This window comes from Microtus pennsylvanicus, chromosome 4 (assembly GCF_037038515.1).
Source record: "Microtus pennsylvanicus isolate mMicPen1 chromosome 4, mMicPen1.hap1, whole genome shotgun sequence".
Taxonomy (NCBI): Eukaryota; Metazoa; Chordata; class Mammalia; order Rodentia; family Cricetidae; genus Microtus; species Microtus pennsylvanicus.
This window is the reverse complement of record NC_134582.1, coordinates 126679616-126698397: the sequence shown is the minus strand read 5'-3', so window position 1 is coordinate 126698397 and position 18782 is coordinate 126679616. Positions and strand designations below refer to the sequence as shown.

The 18782-nt window shown below is 48.2% G+C and overlaps 1 long non-coding RNA gene across 1 annotated transcript; it reads right to left on the bottom strand.

Moving 5' to 3' along the window:
• Positions 1 to 11886: 11886 nt before the first annotated feature.
• On the bottom strand, positions 11887 to 17510 carry LOC142848931 (uncharacterized). Its single transcript, XR_012910492.1, has 3 exons — positions 17420 to 17510; positions 16352 to 16495; positions 11887 to 12099 (listed from the first exon to the last, which is right to left on the bottom strand). It is a non-coding gene; the product is annotated as an uncharacterized LOC142848931 (long non-coding RNA).
• Between the last annotated feature and the right edge of the window lie 1272 nt (positions 17511 to 18782).

Here is an 18782-nt window from a genome sequence, read left to right as displayed (position 1 = left end):
ATTCTCATCTTGCTTCCTTTGTATCTGGGTGATGACTGGAAACTGAGCATTTTCTCTTCCCAGAATTCTCCTGTTCTGATCACCCTGCTTATACTTCCTGCTTGGCTATTGGCCAGTCAGCATTTTATTAAGCCAATACAAGTGACACATCTTTACAGGGTACAAGACCATTGTCCCACAGCAAGTATCAACATGGCAAATCCCATACATTAATTTTTTTTAACAATGTGTATTTTTGTATTTAAATTGGGTTTCTTTTAGGTATCTTAGAGCTGGTCTACTTTTTTGCTTCATTCTGACAATCTTTGTTTAAAGGTTTTCTGTGTGCTTTACCCCCTTGATCTTTGTGTCCATTTTCCCCTTCCATTTGTCTGTTTCTGATGATTTTTAACTGACCTTCCTTTCCTTTTCTTCCCTCCTTCTCTTTCTCCCTACCAGGAATGGAACCAGGGCCTTATGTATTTACTCAAGAGCTCTACCCCCCCACCCCCAACACACCAGCTCCAATCTGTCCCCAACACTGACTGAACATTCTTTCTGATTCCATTTTCTCTTCTTCAAACCTATTTTTTCCTTCTTCCTTATCTTTCCTTTTCTTTTAAGTCAGACACTTTTGAGTAACACTGCACTGCCTTGTGGCTTATTGTGCCCTGTGTGAGCTTCTTCAGCCAATAGCCTTTAAGATACCGGCCCACCTGGGCATGGTCTCCTAGACTATAAATGCAGCTATAAAGCATGCACTCACTTTCTTGCTTCTTGTTCTCACTTCTGGCTGCTAGATTCAGTTCCTGTTCCCCGTTCGTGGAGAGGACTGTGATCTAGAACAGTAGTCTGTGATTCTCCCCTAAATAAATAACCATTATTATGCATAATTCTGGACTAGTGTGGGATTGTTTTGTAACATCTGTCATCAATTGTGAACACAGCAGAAGACTATATGATTCTCTCTCATCCTCGTGTCACTGATGGCACGATGGTATTCCTCATATATTAAGTGTGTTACATAACTGAATATATTGCTATTCTTATTTTGAACAAATTTTTAAAATTTAATATTAGATCAACTAATTTTAAAAAATGAAGACTATCTCATTCACTTCCCCTCCGCTGCTCTTCCTCCTCCTGCAGCTATCTCACTTCCAGGCATATATAATCCTCCTTTTCTCCAAACAGCTTCCTCTTTCAGAGTTTCTTGCAAGGGCCCATCAACAACTTCCTCTCTACCTTTGTTTGTCTGATGATGTATTTCTCTTCAGTTTTGAAGGTTAGTTTCACAGTGTCGTTTCCAGCTGGTCCTTAGACTTTCCCCTTTGTCACACACCTCGAACTCTGTCCATTAGAGAACTTTACATCATGGTCAGAGTTATTTTCGCATTTTACGTCCGATAATTCCACCATTCATGCAGTTCCTGCGTTATTTAAAAGCAAAACACACTGTGCTCATGTGTGTATGCGTGTTATTTTCCTTGTAGATGTATTGCAATTGTCTTATATTGTTTTCTTGAGCACCAGACATAATGTTATGGGTAAAACGCAGGGCTCTGGATAAGCAAGACTGTGGTCAGGTGATGGTAAATGGTTGGGGCTGCAGACATCAGTGTGATTTTCCTGTGATTGGGCAGGCTGGCTCAGGTGGTTACACTGGGCATTCCCCGCCCCTGGGCCCATGAGGCCCTACAGACCCAGGGAGAACCCACCTTGTTGAGAAGGCTCACAACCCTTGAAAAGAGTTCCTTCCCTCTGCGTAGAGACACAAGAAGAGCTTTTCTTTATGACTCTCCAAGCAGACCTGGATGAACTTGGAAGGTAAGAAGTGTGTGTGGTGGTGGTGGGGCACCTCTAAGACTGGGTTCCCCTGGTGCTTTTTTGCCCCAGACTGGTCTACACCAAGCCTTCAGCAGTGGGAGCCTGACCTGAGTTCTGACTTCCCAGTAGGCACGGTGATCACTGCACAGTTTTCTGTCCCATGAGTGCGATGTTTGCGACTCCTCAGGTATTGGGGTGTTGCACAAGGGACTGTCTTCCACAGTGTAGGAAATTAAGGCTCACTGAGGATCCAGAATCTGGAACCCAGAGCCGACAGAGCTGGGGCGGCAGGATGAACCCAAGGCAGCAACAGTGACTCTTTGTATCTGTCCGCATTGTGCTTTCCAAGTGGCCTCGGGGCTTCCTGGCCAGCAATGCAGCACGTGGAATAGCCAGGGCCCCTTTACACAGGTACGGTTCTCTGGCCTATGGTGTTTGGAACCCAGTAGGGGAAGGGGACTTAACCATCTCCACACCTGTCACAGGTTACCACCACATGACTCAGCAGGCTTCCCCCTAAAATGGGACGGGGTAATAGATAGCAGAAGACTTGCCAGCTGGCTTATATTGCCTGCAGAGATTGTTCTTATTGTTTTACTTTGGGTTGTTGTTTTCCTAAGCCCTTTCCCATTGGCGCAAAATTCAGAACATGTTACTACTCTAGGGCAAAGAATTCTCAGAGCCCTCCCCAGTGATTGCTAAGCTAATTCTCTTAGCTTAACAACTGTAGACTTTGCCCCACTGCCTCTCCTTTCCTTGACCGACTAGTCTCAAACTCAGGACCCTCTTGCCTCCGTCTCATTGTGGGGATTATAGGCACACGTGCACTGCCACACCTGGCCCTCGTAAGCAGCGCTGAATTTTACAGCAAGCCTCGCTTTACCTGAGGCTCACAAACACCTGTGAGCCAGCAGGCACTGCTGGCTTCAGAGTAGGAAACAGGTTGAGTGAGTGAACTAATGGCTCAGCCAGGTTTTACAGAATTTTAGGGATGGAGAGGGTTGAGAGTAAGTCACCAACCAACTGGGTTCAGCGCTTGCTTCTGGCAAATGCTGAGCAGCAGCGGTACAGCCCCCTAGCGGCAGGACTCGCAGTACAGGCTCAACTGCTTCCCATTAGGGTGGTTCCAACACTGTTTATTCCCCCAGTAACGATCTGCAGGTAGACAGGAGCTCAGCTTCTCTTGTGGCTCTGATGTCCTGGCTGTGGCTCACTGGAAGCTGAGCGGGTTGTTCATGTTGCCGTCCACAGGAAGGGAGAAAGGAAGGATAGGCAAGCAATGTCCATTGAAAATGGACAGAACACATTCTGATAGTGTTCTTTCTGCTGACAACGCTCAGGCCAGCACTAGTTACGAAGCGCATGCGCAGTCAGGGAGCCTAGAATGAGCCCAGATGCAAGGGTGGTCGAGAGGGAAACCTACGTAAAAGAGGAACAGATCTCATGTGATGCTGCAGCCTCTGGTCCAGTTGGTCCCCATGGTCACACAAATGCCCCATAACTCCTCCCCATGGCCTAGCTCCTGATTCCTTGTTCCATCCAATTCTTCAGCCCAATTACCTGGGTTTCCTGATGCAGTGTGGTCTTCCCCATGTAGCCCACATAGACTTCCTTGGTCCAGCATCCTCCACACCGAGAGGCAAACTAGTCCTCTTCCTTTCTTGTTTGATTCTCAGTGATAGGGCAGGCACTCTGTGGGATAATCTAAAGGTTTAGGTTCAAAGAAGACCCCATAGGGTCGTCAGAGACCCAAGGTCCTTGCCCATACTGCCTCCTTTCCCCAAGTGTCTTTTTCTGCCTGCAGATGAGTTTGATCATTTAACACGTCTGTATTCCAGTCTGCATGAAGACAGAATAAGGAGTATAGAGTAAGAAGTGTCTTCATGAAAATGATCTGTAACTTACAGAAATCACTTTTCACCATTTATGGGCCAGAACCTAGCCAGTCACCCCTCACTGTAGTGGGTTCTGGGGAGTGCACTTCCTAATCCACATGCCATGTACCCAGCTGTCCTTCATAAAGGGCCATTGACCAAAGGAGGAAGAGAAGACAGTGAGGTACGGTTCTCTGCGTGTGCCTCCTGTAGCCTGGGGCACTTTCTGCATCTCAGAATCCTGCTACTCAGCTCAGATACATAAGGACATTCACTGGCAATGCCGTCCCATTTTCTTTAGGTTGGGCATTCTAAACGAGCGGCCGGCCTCCCCAGTCCAGCCCATCGGCAGCTCTCACGGATCGCCCGCAGTTAATCCAGCTCTTGCTGTGCTAGTTATTCCTTCCTATAAGGGATTTCCATTGTCTCAACCTTCAGGAACCCAGTGGGGTAGGTGTTGGGACAGCTCTCCTCTGTGTTAGGAGAGGCTCCTAAAGGCTAATTTAGGGGTCTTCCCCCCCACCCTTCTAGTTCCCCAGGTATGCATCCAACCTGGTCCCTTAAAGAAAGAGGAGAAGCAGGCCTCTTGTGAAGCCTCGAACATGCTAGGCAGCTTGATTAGCTCAGTTTGCTGTAGGATCAGTTTGTCTTGGAAATTAGAAATATCTTCAAAGTGCCTCTGGGAGAGCAGGATCGCTCCCTGGAATGAGAGAAGCCAGTATTCGACCTTTCGCCCGTAATTATTTCCATCCCCTGCACTAAGCGTCAGACATGCGCTGGCACGGTAGTGAATACATTTCATTTCAAATCAAACACACACACACACACACACGTACTTACAGACGTTCTCACACAATGGAATGTGTTGATCCCCAAAGCTTGGAAGGAGACTTCTGCTTGCCACTGCTGCTTCCTGCCCGTCACCATCCCACGCCCGTGGCGGAGAGAGAGAGGTGTGATCGTTCTGTGGCAATAGCATTTTGCACCAGGCCAGGGTGTGTAATTCTGCAGCAGTTGGGAAGGCACACTGGCTTGACCCATCACGGGCAGCAGAAACATCTGGCAGCCAATTACAAGTCCATGCCGAGCCGGGAGAAGGTGCAAACGCTTCTCTAGGCTCCCCCCGATCTCTTTTCCAGTGTGCAAAATGTGCCTCCCCAGGGCATTTTCCCTCTCCTCACCCTTCCCTGAAACGAAGTGTCCCCAATCTATGCCTTGTGAATAAATTGTCAAGTCCCCTTTCTTCCCAGGAGATCCTCCTCTAGTGAGTGTGCCAGCAAAGCCAGCAGCCCCCTTCCTTGAGAATGTTGGCCTGTTGGGGCTTCTGTAGTCAAGTGCTGCAGTCTGGGAGGCTTGAGCCTCAAGCATTTATTTCTCATGACTGTGGAGGAAACCTAAGATTGCAGCACTAGCTGATTCTCTTCTTACAAGGTCACCGTCTGTCTGATTAGGGGCCCTTGCACACGACCTTGTTTACCCTAACTCCCTGAAAGGCCTGTCTCCAAACACAATGTTAGGATTGAATGGGTACAAGCGTGGCTGTATGTGTCTTGCGTGCCCTCAGATGCTCTGTGTTTGCCAGCCCTGATGGTGGGGCCACTGCCACTTACCTATTTTGTGGGCTGGTGAGTGTTATCCCAAACTTGTATGCTGGTGTCTTAAGCCCAGTACCTTGGCATGTGGCTGTTTGGAGAAAGATTCCTTCCAGATGTTATAAGTTAAAAGAAAGCCGTTAATATGACTGGTGCTCTTTCAAAAAGAGAAACTGGGGTGTGCACACGCGTGCGTGCACACACGCACATGGACACGCAGAGAGGCCAGTGAGCATGAAGGAAGAGATGCATGCTAGGCGATTCCAGAGACATCGGAAAGACACAAAACATGTTCTTGCTCCTGTCTTTAGGAGGACAGCCCCTGACTATGCCTTTATATTGAACTTCCAGCCTCAGAGCACCCCACACCCCATTCTGTGTTTGAGGACAACAACCTCTGTTATGTCCCTGAGCAGAGAATGTCAGAAGTCTCCAGTTTCCCACAGGGGGACCTGCAGGTATCTGAGACAGTGGATGGCCTCAGATGACGGATCAGGGAGGCTGTGTCCTCTGGTCTCTGCCCTTCTACCGTTCATTCTCCTGGGTAATTGCCAGCATTTGTTTCTCTCTCCAGCCTCACGCTCTAAACAGGGAGCCCCAAGCAGGAGGCCACAGAAGATGGAGTCTCCCAAGTCAAGATTTCATTGTTCCTGACTTAGGAAGGTCAGTCACAGAGTTACACAGAAGCCTGAGAAGCAGTCACATTGGGTTATCCCATATGATATATAATATATTGAATACTATCACTATTCCTTGGTAATGGACAGAGGATGTCTGCCCTTCACAAACGTGGGCTGACCTGTTTGTCTCTTTCCATTGTTTTGGGAGGAGCCCCTTTCTCTCATTAGAATCAACAGATGTACCACACAGAGCCTTCCAGAATCACTATTTCTGCACTCCGTAAACTGTCCATCGTGAGTTCTCTTTCCAAGTTCCAGGACCTTCATCTTTCATTCACTGACTCTTTGCTCGCTTCGCTTTGTTACAACATGGAATTTCAGCCGTCTGCAGTGGAGAGAAGTCTCAGCCCCCGTGTTTAGGAGGAAAAGGGACATTTCTGTCTGACCTTAGCAAGCGAGCAGGAGAGGTGTACGGTGCAGGGCTCACTTCCACCAGGAATTCTTGTCTCCTGTCACCGTGAGCCCTCGGCTGCCCTCTCATTGCTCAGCCTGTCAGACGGTGACAATAGTGGTACCTGCCATGGGACTGCATAATGCCTGAGTTATTTCTGATAGTTGTTCATAAGATCCCTCGGTGACCCGAGTCCCTCGCTGGAGCTGCCCAGTAGGTAACAGCCATTTGAATAAGTACACGCTTTGTTCTAGTGGGGTTTTTTTCTGTCCAATGTTGAATTCACTTTAAGAACAATGCCTGGAACACAGTCCTTGCTGCGGGGTCCATGCGGGGAGGCAGGGACACAAAATGATTTTGAAAAGGGGAGGACACCTATAAAGATGACTAAGCAGCAAGAGAGGTAGCGGTAAGTAGGGGACCAAGAGAGTGAGCAGGGAAGGGCGAGCTTACAGAGGATGCACATTAGTTAGGTTTTCATCCGTGTGACAGACTACCTGCATAAACAGCACAGGGGAGAAAGGTTTATCCCACGTGGAGCTTCGGAAGTATCAGTCTACTGTGAAGGGGAGGGTGTGTGGAGCCAAGCCCATCATACTGTGCAGGCCAGGAAGCAGAGACAATGCGAATATAATCACGAGCCAGGTGTAACGTCCCAAGCCTGACCTAGAGGACCTACTAGACCCCGCCCCATAAAGTTTCTGCCCTCTGCCAACGTGGTGACACCAGGTAGACAGGAAGCGTTCGGCACACGAGCCTGTGGAACACCTTCTACATTCAAACCGCGAGGAAAGGGTCCCTCATCCAGGACAGCATGATTGCAGGATGCTAGCCAACACAGACTTCAGGATAGCCTTGGCCAGAGCCGACCCAGGTCACCGGGCAGCAGCAACAGTCCTCCAGGACAGGGCTGAACAAGGTGCATAAAATGCCAAGGCGTGGCTGCTGGCCTGAAGCTCGGAGCATACTGCTGTCTGTGTAGGGGACTTTCAGCAAGTGGTCATTAGCAAGGTCCAAGGGCCTGAAGCCCACAGCATGTTCTCTCCGTGACGCCACCCATGCACAGATACTAACCATCAGAATAGCAGGAGCGTTATAGAACAGTAGGACCTACAGTGTCCTGCCCCTCTCCTGCCCTCTCCTGGCGGATCTGAGCACAGCGCTTATGGTTAAGGGGAACTGATTCGTTAGAGCCCTTCCAACTGTCGAACAGATGATAAATTGATAACTGAAACCCCATGCTAAAAACTGTGGAATTTACCCACAAAGTAGAAAAGCGTGAAGTTACTAAGTACTACGTTTTAGACAATTGTTTAGTCATCATTTCCTAGCGGTTTAATTGTGCGGAACACCTTGTCTTTTGCCCGTGTGTCATCCACATGCCTTCCATGGCGAGGTCCTTAGCCCGCTTTTGAGTTGGGTTATTTGATGTTTTATCCAATGTTTGTTGCCGCTGTTTGTGGTCGTGTTGAGGGAGTGTTTGTGATTTTCGGATAGTCTAGAGTGCTCTGCGAAGATTCTCTCGCGCCCCGAAGGCTGTTTTCTGTGACATGTGGAACCTTCGACCTCAAATATCCTGCCTTTTTGGGGTCACTTTATGAAATCATTACAAAAACAACTGTCAACATGTCTCTCCCCTGTAATTTCAGAAATCTTTATAGTTGAGATCTTATCTATTGTTGATGTTTTGGGGGAGAATGGTATAAAATCGGGGTTCGATTTCACGCTTCTTAATTTGGCTCCCCAGTTTTCTCAAGACCAGATGTTTGAGAGATTGTCTTTTTCCCAGTGGCTGTCCTCAGCATGCTGTCAGAGACCAGTTGACAAGTTCCATGTGTTTATTTCATAACTCACTATACTATTCCATTATTTCTTGTAAATTAATTTTTAAAATTTGCATTGTTTATTTACGATGTGCTTCATGCATATGCTTCTGTGCGTATGTGAATGTCATTGGCCGCTTGCAGGAGCTGGTCCTCTCTTTCACCGTGTCAGGCATGGCAGCAAGAGCCTTAACCACTGAGCCATCTCACCACCTCCTGTATATGTTTGTATTCGGGGTCCATGCTGCCTTCACCATGTAGCCCACAGCGACCCTCAACTCAGTCCCCTTGCCTCAGGGATTCTGGGATTATTGGCAGGTGCCACCATACTGGGAAAATGATGTTGTTTTGACTACTGTAGATTTTAATATATTTTGAAGTCAGGAAGTGATTGATGCCTTTAGCTTTGTTATTCTTTCTCTAGATTTTGTTGGCTCTTTTGGGCCTCGTATGAAATTTAGGATCATTTATTCTGGTTTTTTTTGATGGAGAGTGCAGTGAGTCTGTAGGTGGTTTGTAGATAAGAATTTAAAGCTGGTGCCTTACACATTGTATTCTTTTTGATGCTCTTAGAGCCTGGATCGTTCATTTCCTTTTGGGTGGTTTGTTGTTGATGTGTAAGCTGCCATTCTTGTATGTTGACAGTGTGTCCTAAACATTTTCTGAATTTGTTTGTGGAATATTTCTTTACACTGTGCAAATATATGTCTCTGTGATTGGTTTAATAAAGAAGCTGACTGGCCAATAGCTGGACGGGATAAGGTTACAGGGAGAGCCAAACAGAAAATTCTGGAAAAGAGAAGGGCAGAGCCAGAGGAACAGTGAGCAGATGCAGAGAGAAACAAGATGGGCATGCCATACTGAGGAAAGGTATCAAGCCATGTGGCAAAGTGTTGATAAAAATATGGGCTAATTGAAAATATAAGAGTTAGCTAGTAACAAGACTGAGCTATTGGCTCAGTAATTCATACTAAGTCTCCATATTGGTTATTTGGGAACTGGTGGGCAGGAAAGAAGTCTGCCTACATTTGTTTATAGTATTATTGGTTGTTGCAAGGTTTTGATGGAGTCTTTAGGATTTCCTAGGAGTTAGACCTCAGCATCTATTCACAGAAACAGTTTCATTTCTTCCATTATAGTGTGGGTGACTTTGAGTTTTTCCATTTCTTTTCCTTTTTTTCTTTTGTTTCTTCCTTTTCTTTCCTTTCTTTCTTTTTCTTTTTTTGTTACAGGGTTTCACCATGTAGCCCTGGCTGTCCTGAAACTTACTTTGTAGATCAGACTGGTATCAAACTCACAGAGATCCACCTGCCTCTATTTCCCAAGTGCTGGGATTAAAGGTGTACGCCACCACATTGACTTAAAATCTCTTTCTTGAAGAGATGTCTGTCCTCCTATGATCATTTAAGTATTATTCAAAATAGCTCAGAGGTGGAAGCAACCCAAATGTCCTTAAGAGATGAGGTAGGTTCATATGGCTCTAACCCAGGCCTGGGGAGCTTGCTTGGCCAGCTAAGCTAGCTGAGTGCAGAGCCTCCCACCCAGGGGGAGATCCTGTTCTGAGACACATGATGTCATGCCCTGGCCAGCACGTGTGTAATATGGGTGCATGCACATTCGTGTACCTGTCACACATCTACCAACACGCAAAAATAGACATGGTCTATACCTCAATACAGCTGTGGTTCTGAGGAAGGAGGTTGTTTAATATTGTGACAATATCTTTATGATCTGTTTCTGAGTGGGCCTAGCATGTCAGAATTCTTTCCTTCTGCAAACACGAGGCAGGTGCTTCTTCCCTGAGCCCCCTCCCAAGCCTTTCTTCATGATGTAGTAAGTGCAAAAAGCAAATTCCTCAGAGAGTCAGCACAGAGTAGTAACAATTTCATAAAATGAGCAAATTTCCGTGTTTCCAAAGATGATACCTGAATGTTTTTCTTCTTCACACTGCCTGTCACCCCCTTGCCCCCGCTGCCTTTTCTTCCTGGGATAAGAATGAGAGAATGTAATGAAGAACTAACTGAAGGTCCAGCTCAGCTTCTCATCTGCCCCAGCCACGCCCAGGAGGAACTGGGGAGAAAGTATTTCATTATCTAGAATCATAACAGGCTCCCTTCCCTCTCTGTCCCCTGTCTCAGTCTCCTGAGTGATCTGGGGTTAGCTTCTCTCAGGCCTAGGGAACTAGAAAGGACTCAGGAAAAGCCACAAGGAGACCCAATTCCCTGACCATACAGATCAGCGCCCATCAGCATCATGCAAAGACATAGTCTCTGGTCCCTGTCCCAGGGTTTCCTGGCTGGGTAAACAGTGCTTACTAGTCTCTGTTGCTGGACTTCATAACGTGAATCTCTGTAGGGTCTGAAGCATTTCCCAGCTTTTACAAAAAAATTCCACACCATGTTTTGTGAGCACAGGAAAGAACACTGCTGAATGTGTGTTCTCATAGCGTCTTCTCTTATGCCGGTGACGACAGGCTTCTGTTTTAAGTCCACGTGTTTGCTCTTCAAGGCACCGTTGCAGATCCACACACATGCCTGAATACACCACGCACACGTGAGTAGGCACTGACACCCAAGGGTTCTGCACGCTCACAGGAACAGCTCTCGGGGAGGAAATCCTGTGTGATTCATTTCATGTGTGCTCTTGCCTGATGTTCCCAGTAACTGCAAACGGCCTTCTATTATTTATTATAATTGTTGTGGTATTTAGACTCATCTGCAAAGCGGCATTCAGCAGGAGGGTGGGCATACCATCAGCTCCTGTCCCTGTCAGGCCAAACACAGAGGGGGGTCACCCGTGTCAGATATCTTGATGGAGCAGAAAGGACGCAAATGCTAGCAGGGCGCGTTTCCTGACCTGCTAATGGACAGGCCCCAGTTTCCTCTACAGGGGCGCTCTTGTGTTTCCCCAGCTGGTGAAGCCCTGACCCTCTTCTGACATTTGTTACTTCGTGTCAAAGGCTGCTGAGCTGAGCTGTCCAAATATGACAGAGGAAGACAGAGCAGACCCCATCACAGTTTCAGACGATGAGGGTCCATTCGGGGGTTAAATGTTCTTGGCTATTTTTTTTTCCCAGAAAGGTTTAGCAGCTTCTTTCCTTCCCTCCCATGTCCCCTCACAGCACCCCTAGTGTCTCGCCATGGCTGCCAGTGTCTCTCTCTGCAGCAGGAAGTGCATCTGGTACCAGGGCCATCTTGGGGCCTGGCTTTTTGCCAGGAACATGTGACAAGGAGGTTGGGGTGCCTGGGACTGGAACACTGGCTCAGTTGGCCTATTGCATAATCTCGAGGACCTTAGTTGGGTCAGCTCGGTGCAGAGGCACACACGTAATCCCAGTGATGGGGAAGCAGGCAGGGACGGTCTAGTGTTCACTATCCAGCCTGCCCTGCCAAACCAGTGTGAAGTCCCAAGCAAGTGAGACTTGTCTCAAACAACAAGGTGGACAGCTCATGAGAAGCAACACCTGAAGCTGTCCTCTGGTCTCCACATGCATTCACATACATGTGCACAAATATAATACATACATATACATATCTACCTGTCTGTCTGTCTATCTACCTACCTACCTACCTAGATAGATAGATAGACTATCTAGATAGATAGATAGATAGATAGATAGATAGATAGATAGATAGATAGATATGCACACACGCATTCACATAAACCAAAAGAAGGAAGAAGAGAAGAGGGGGCAGAGAGGGAGAGAGCTGGCTGCCCATATTTAGTACACCAAATCTTTATCTCCTGTAACCTGTTCAAAGGAAACTGGAAGTGGTGTCTCGTTCCGGTAAAGACAAATGGCCCATTTAAAGTCCGGGGCTCTCTGCAGGTGTAGGCAAGAGCTGTGAAGGTCACTGGTCAGTGCCCCTCTGTCTTCTTCACTTTGTGGTATGCTGATGGCCTCTGCTGCCTCCCGTCCTCTTCATGTTGACTCTGTTGTGAGGAACGTGGGGGATCCCCCAAGTGAGTAAGGCCAGCGTACCGTGAGCAGCTGACAACCCAGGAGTTCCCACCATGGCTTATCTCTGCAAAGTCACAGGGAGAGACCCTCCCGGCTCCTGGAAGTAGCTCCTTGGTTTTCTGGTCAGCTAGGGGTGGAGCATCTTCCAGGTATAAACTCGGATGTCCCAGTGAAGCTGAATCCTGACTGGTGTTATCTCCTCAGGTTCGTGTGGCCTCCACATCCCTAAGACCCCCAGTTTCCTGGACATGAATGAAGTTAGCCTGAGGTCAGCTGGCCATGACCCTTGCTGGTATCTCAAAAAGGCTTTGTATTGCCCCAAAGAGTGCTTCAGGTCAATTATTTTATTGGAATCCTTTTAGCATGAGGCAAGTGCCTCCTATGTGCCATCATGCTTCTGGGTGCTTCCAGGCCACGGTAGACAAGAGACCGCCTCCTGTGATAAATTCTGCTGAATGATCTAGCCACACAATAGGCTATAACTCAGCCTGGAAAAAGGAGGAAATCCCAATAGTTGGCATAATGTGGATGGACATTTGAAGACGTGATGTTAAGTGAAATAAAACAGTTACAAAAAGACAAGTACCATAGAATCCCACTTCCAGGAGGTATCTGGAGTCTGATAGCAGCCTGGCAGCCGGGGGTCTAAGGAAGGTGGATGGGTAAGGTCATGGATTAATGGAAGCTGAGGTTTTGATTGACAGGAGTCCTAGGGAAGGGTGATGCTGATGGTTTCAGAACCTTGGAAGTGCTTGCTGCCCTGCACACACTCTTAAAGTGTGTGCATTTAAGTGGTCAGGATGAACTGTGTGTGCTAGGTGTATTTTAGCATCACTTAAAAAGAGACGTGAGGCCTGTCAGTGTCTGGTCATGAAGTCAAGGAGGGGTTCGTGCCCATGTTTAATGCAATGCTCCCGGGTGACCTGGGAGCATGAGGGAGCAGCAGAACTTGGAGACCACGTGTTCCTTTTTTGAGCAGTAGCCTAAATAGTCTATGGGAGTGGTCCTGACTTTCCCTGGGGAGGGGTAAGTGCTTGGTGGGCTTTCCCGGAGGTGGAGTCTGGACCAAGGCAACTCCCAGGGGAGGGGACTTCCAAAGATGGATGCCGGGTATTACAAATTTATGCACAGTTAAGGGTTGAAGGGGAAGAAAGAGACATGAACCCATCCCAACCCTTACTTTAAGTTTTTGTTTAGTTTTGTTTTCTCAGTGCTAAGGATCCAAGATCTCATGCCTAAGTCTTTTTTCTTTAAGTTTTTTTTTTGAGATTTTATCTATTTTTATTTTACGTATGAGTGCCTGGATAATAATGCCTCTGTGCCATGTGTATTTATGCAGTGCCCACAAAGGCCAGAAGAGGGTGTCAGGTCCCCAGTACTAGCGTACCAGATGGTTGTGAGCCGCGGTGTGGGTACTGGGAGGTTGTAAGCCACCATGTGGGTACTGAGAATTGAACGTGGCTCCCCCGGAAGAATGGCCAAAGACAGTCCTTAACAGCCGAGTACTTCTCCAGCTCTAAAATTGTTATTATTTTTGTTTTGTTTTATCTATAAAACTTCTCAGGTATTTGGACAGCTGGAGTGAGACCCACAGATTCTCAGCCTTGATTGCGCCCTTGGGCCGACTGGACAGCTCTAGATTACTAACTCTGGGTCGCTGTGTCCCTTGAGGTTCTGTGGCCTTGAGTGCCACAAGGAGACAGATGTTCCCAGTGAAGGGACACTGGTCCACTCAAGCCTGTGGCTCTGGCAGGCCTTGCCCTGCTTTCTCATGTCCTCGGCCTTGCTAAAAATGGTTAGATTATATTTTTAAAGCTAGTCCCCAATGTCTGTTCCTTCATTTGGCCACTCCCTTCTGCTGAGGCTGACTACCAAGGTCCAGCTCTCAAAGCATTGAAGTTCAGCATTCAGAATTTCACCTTGGGTTCACCTAACTAACATGCTCAATTAAATTAAACACCTCCTCCTAACTCGGGGTTCCATTTTATGGTTATAAACCCCATTCACCTTTCATCCAGAGGTGGTCCTTTTCCTGCCAGGACAAATACCCCATCCTGTCTCCCTCATCCCCTGTCTCCTTTACTGCTGTATCCTAGCCCATTCTAACCCAGACCTCCCCTTTTCTTCTGCTGAAAATTATACCTGCAAGGTCATTTGCTGCTGTTTTTCTGCCACTTTAACTTTTCTATTTAGTAAAGGATCTCTCTGGGAGGACAGGTATTTGAGTGTGGTTTGTGCCTAACCCGGGGCTCAGGAGTGTCTTGGTTAGGGTTTCTATGTGAAGAGACACCATAATCACGGCAACTCTTATAAAGGAAAACATTTAATTAGGTGGCTTACAGTTTTATAGGTTTAGTCCATTGTCTTCATAGTGGAACATGGCAGCGTGCAGGCAGCCATGGTGCTGGAGCGGTAGCTGAGAGAGCTAAGTCTCACACAGGCAACAGGAAGTGGTCTGAGACACTGGGCGTGGCTTGAGCATATATAGTCCTCAAAACTGGCTTCCATAGTTACACACTTCCTCCAACATGGCCATGCCTACCCCGACAAAGCCACACCTCCTAATAGTGCCACTCCCTATGGGGGCCATTTTCTTTCAAACTACCAAGGAGGAAGCCCCTATTGTGAGGAAGAAGCCCTGCTCTGCAGGAGGGTGTCCTCTTCACCCAGTACAGCTAGGGTTGAGCTCAGGACAGCAATTCTGAAGCAGACTGCCAGCTCACTGAAGCCAGCACCTACCTTCCGGGGCCACACTTCAGAACGGAACAGTCACGACACAGGGATGGGCTCTTAGAAGTGTTTTGATCTTCATTTCTTTTAAAATCAAAATAAAAAAAAACCTTCCTTCAACTTTCAGTTTGAAGAGAATGTTGTTGCAGGTAATGTGTATTTATCTTTGTCATAAGCGTGATTTTACAAATTTGGGGAGCAAGAAGGTGCCCCACGGAGTTCACTGGGTGGCTGCTATCTGCTTTACTGCCTGCTCAGCCTGGTTTCCTGTTCAGACCTTCACAGCCTGCTGTCATAGAATGCATGCTAGAATGAGCGAGGGGCTCAGTATTAAGTAGGTCAAGGGGAATAAGAAGCCTGAGCACTGTGTGTGTGTGTGTGTGTGTGTGTGTGTGCTCGCACGCACGACCCCCCCGCCCCCCCCCCCCGTGCCTGTGAGAAGCCTCATGGAGCTCAAGCCCTGGAGAGCTTGAGAGATTTGGAGAGGTCAGGCTGAGGAGGAAAGAGAAGAATGAGGCACAGGGGGAAGTCACCTAGGAATAATATCTAGTAGAACATCAGACAGCCTGTGAGAGTTTCCTGTTTACTGTTATGTGTCTCTGTTCTCTTTTGTTCTGCCCTCCAACCCCTCTTCCTTCCCCCTTCATTCCTTCCCCATCTCTACAAGAGACTTTCTAAAAGAATTTTTAGTGTGTGTGTGTGTGTGTGTGTGCGCGCGCGCGCGCGCGCGCGAGAGAGAGAGAGAGAGAGAGAGAGAGAGAGAGAGAGAGAGAGAGAGAGGCAGGCAGACTGAGACTATGCATGCCGGGTGCATGCAGGTGCCGTGGAGGTCAGATGAAGATATTAGATCTTCTAGCAGCAGGAGTTATGGGTAGTTGTTAGCTGTCGTGTGTGGAGGAACTAAACCCAGGTCCCCTAGAGGAGCAACATAAGATTTTTACCTTTCAGAATTTAGGGTGGATAAGAAGGAAACTTCTAGAACCTGTGGGGCCCAAGACAGCCTAGTCACACATAATGGGGCCCAGGCCGCACAGCTGTCCTAGCAGGTGGCTCCAGGTTCCAGGAAAAAGCCATAAACTGGCAACACCCAGGAACAGACCATCCCAGGGAAATTCTTAACATTCCAACCACTGTAGATAGGATATTCGCTTTTCACCAGGACACCCCTAGACAAATGCCAGCCAATCTGGGGTCCTGGACCTCAGAAGTTCCTCACCCCCACCTTTGCTACTATAAAAACCCACCCCCAACTGAGCTTGTGGCTCTCTGAACACTACAGTACTTGGACACAGGGAGAGTCCCGGTTTGCAAACTTATGTAAGAATAAAGGCTCTTTGCTTTTACATACAGGACTCGGTCTTCTAGTTGGTTTTGGGGGAACTCTGTGATCTGAGCATAACAGAACCAACAATTTCTCCAGCACAAGAAAGACTTAGATCATAGCTAGTTTTGAAAGAGTCGAGTGAGGGGCTGGAGTGTGGAGGAGACACTAACCTGTGTGGAGAGGGAGCACCAGAGGGAGCCTCAGTGTCTGATGGAATCCCTGCCTGGTTCTGCAACTCTGTGTGGCTATCCTGGTCCCGTGGTATTGCAGATGGCAGATGGCCATGTTTCTGCAGTTCTTCCAGCCTGCCCTGGCTGGAAGCAGAGAAAGGATTTGTTAACTTGGTGAAATCCCTTCTTGTGGATGGGGTAATCTTCCTGAGAAAGCAGAGAGGATTCTGGTCTTTGGCTCATTTAAAAATAGTTGAAAGGCAAATGAAGCTGGGTATAGAGTCTCCTGGGATGCCAGAGGGTGTGACCTCAAATGGAGGGGAGATGTGCTCTAAGATTCTGTCGTAAGCATTTTCCAAGGGGCCTGGCCCAGGTGGCACCTGCTTTTTTTCAGTAGTTAGGCAGTCTGTAGGGTGAATGGTAGAAAGACAGCCTGTGTCTTACTCCCCCAGTAGAGAGGCCTTTCTTTACGAGTTGGGAGCTCTTCATGCCTATAGTTAAGGCATGGAAGCCAGCATGCCTCATGGTCAAGCCTGCTCCCAGGAGGACTGGATAAAGGCCCTAACCATAGTACATGGAGTAGGGCTGGGCCTCTGTGGGTGGCAGAGCTGCAGCTGGGGAAGCCCCACCCTTTCACAGTCCCTCCCTCTCTTCTTGTGACAAACCTGGGAGGAGGGCTTTGTGCTCTGTTACTAAGGGCTGTTGTGTGACCACACTGAGCGCCGTGTGCTAGAAACCTCCCCTTCTCAGCCCCCACTGTGCTCTGAAGTGGTTCACTGAGGACTCGAGACCACAAGAGGTCACTGGACTTCTCCGTGTGTGACACTTCTTTTCATCAGTAACCACCTGCAGTACCATTGTCTGCCCAGGAATGGCCAAGACCCCATTTGTCACCCAGCAGGGTGTCCACCTGTCCCCCCAACCCCCGCCCCGTGCAGACCTGCCCTTTAGCCTGAGCCTCAGCTCCTGCGGTGCCAGAGCCCAGGCTGTGGCCCACTAACTTCCTCCACTCCCTGAAGCCTGTAACCCAGGCTGCTCCCTGGTAACAGAAGATGGGCAGCCACTTACTGTAGCGATCCTATGACAGCTCCACCCAGCCTGCATTTACATGGCCGCTGGGGATCCAAATGGTCCTTGTGCTCCCATGGCGGGCACTCGATCAGCTGAACCATCTCCGCAGCCCCGAATTGCTCTTCTTCATAGTGCTGATGGTTTAAAGCTGCTTGGCCTAAGCCACTGTTAACCGGATGATGCCTTTGTGGGCAGGAGAAGCACATGATTCACACCCAAAAGCCCCAGAGAGGGCTGTTCTTTGAGTCTCCAAATCTAAGCCACCTGGTGTCTATAATTACCCCTCCTGGCGTCAGTCTGGAAACGCTTGCTGAGTGCTAAGTGGGCTGAGTGCAGTTTTGTTTACAATAGGAGCTCCTCTCCCATCCTATGCAGTTGTCAAGACCTGGCTGTGCACTTGACCTGAGATTGACCTGGCTTTGGGGAAAGCTGCATTTGACCCTGAGATGGACCCGACTTTGGGGAAAGCTGCACTTGACCCTGAGATGGACCTGGTTTTGGGGAAAGCTGCACTTGACCCTGAGATGGACCCGACTTTAGGGAAAGCTGCACTTGACCCTGAGATGGACCCAGCTTTGGGGAAAGCTGCACTTGACCCTGAGATGGACCCGGCTTTGGGGAAAGCTGCACTTGACCCTGAGATGGACCCGGCTTTGGGGAAAGCTGCACTTGACCCTGAGATGGACCCGGTTTTGGGGAAAGCTGCACTTGACCCTGAGATGGACCTGGTTTTGGGGAAAGCTGCAGGTGGCTATCTAGCACCTTGTTTGTCATTCTGGGGGTCCCCAATAGGGCTGTCCTCTCTTGGGAACCAGAGCCACTGCCTCCTCTTCTTCAGAGTCCTTCCCAGGGGTGTACTTTTGCTTTCATATCTGCCACTGCATCCGTGGGCCATGGGGCTGCTTTCTCTCCCCATTTGTGGCTCCTCTTGTTCTAGGTGTGTGTGAGGGGGGGTCACATTAGAGAACTAAGGCCCTGTGAAGATTATTACTGAATGTCTATAAAGATCAAAGTCCAGTTCACCCCACTTCTAGTTAAAATCTTAGAGAGGGGCAGGGCCTCGGGTATCCCGAGTGATTCTGAGTCAGAGGGCATAGGCTTCAAGACTGTCTTTGGTCACTTACATGCATGCACATGTGTACATATGCATGTGTGATCATGTATGCATAAGGACACATGTCTTGTAGTGATATTTTATTTGTATTTTAATAAATAATGCTTGCTTGAAATCAGAGAGTAAAGCAGTCCCACTGATCAGACTTACAGACCAAGCAGTGGTGACACACACCTTTAATCCCAGTTGCCACACTAGTTTGCCATAGAAACCTGGGTGGTAGTGGTCCATGCCTTTAATCCCAGC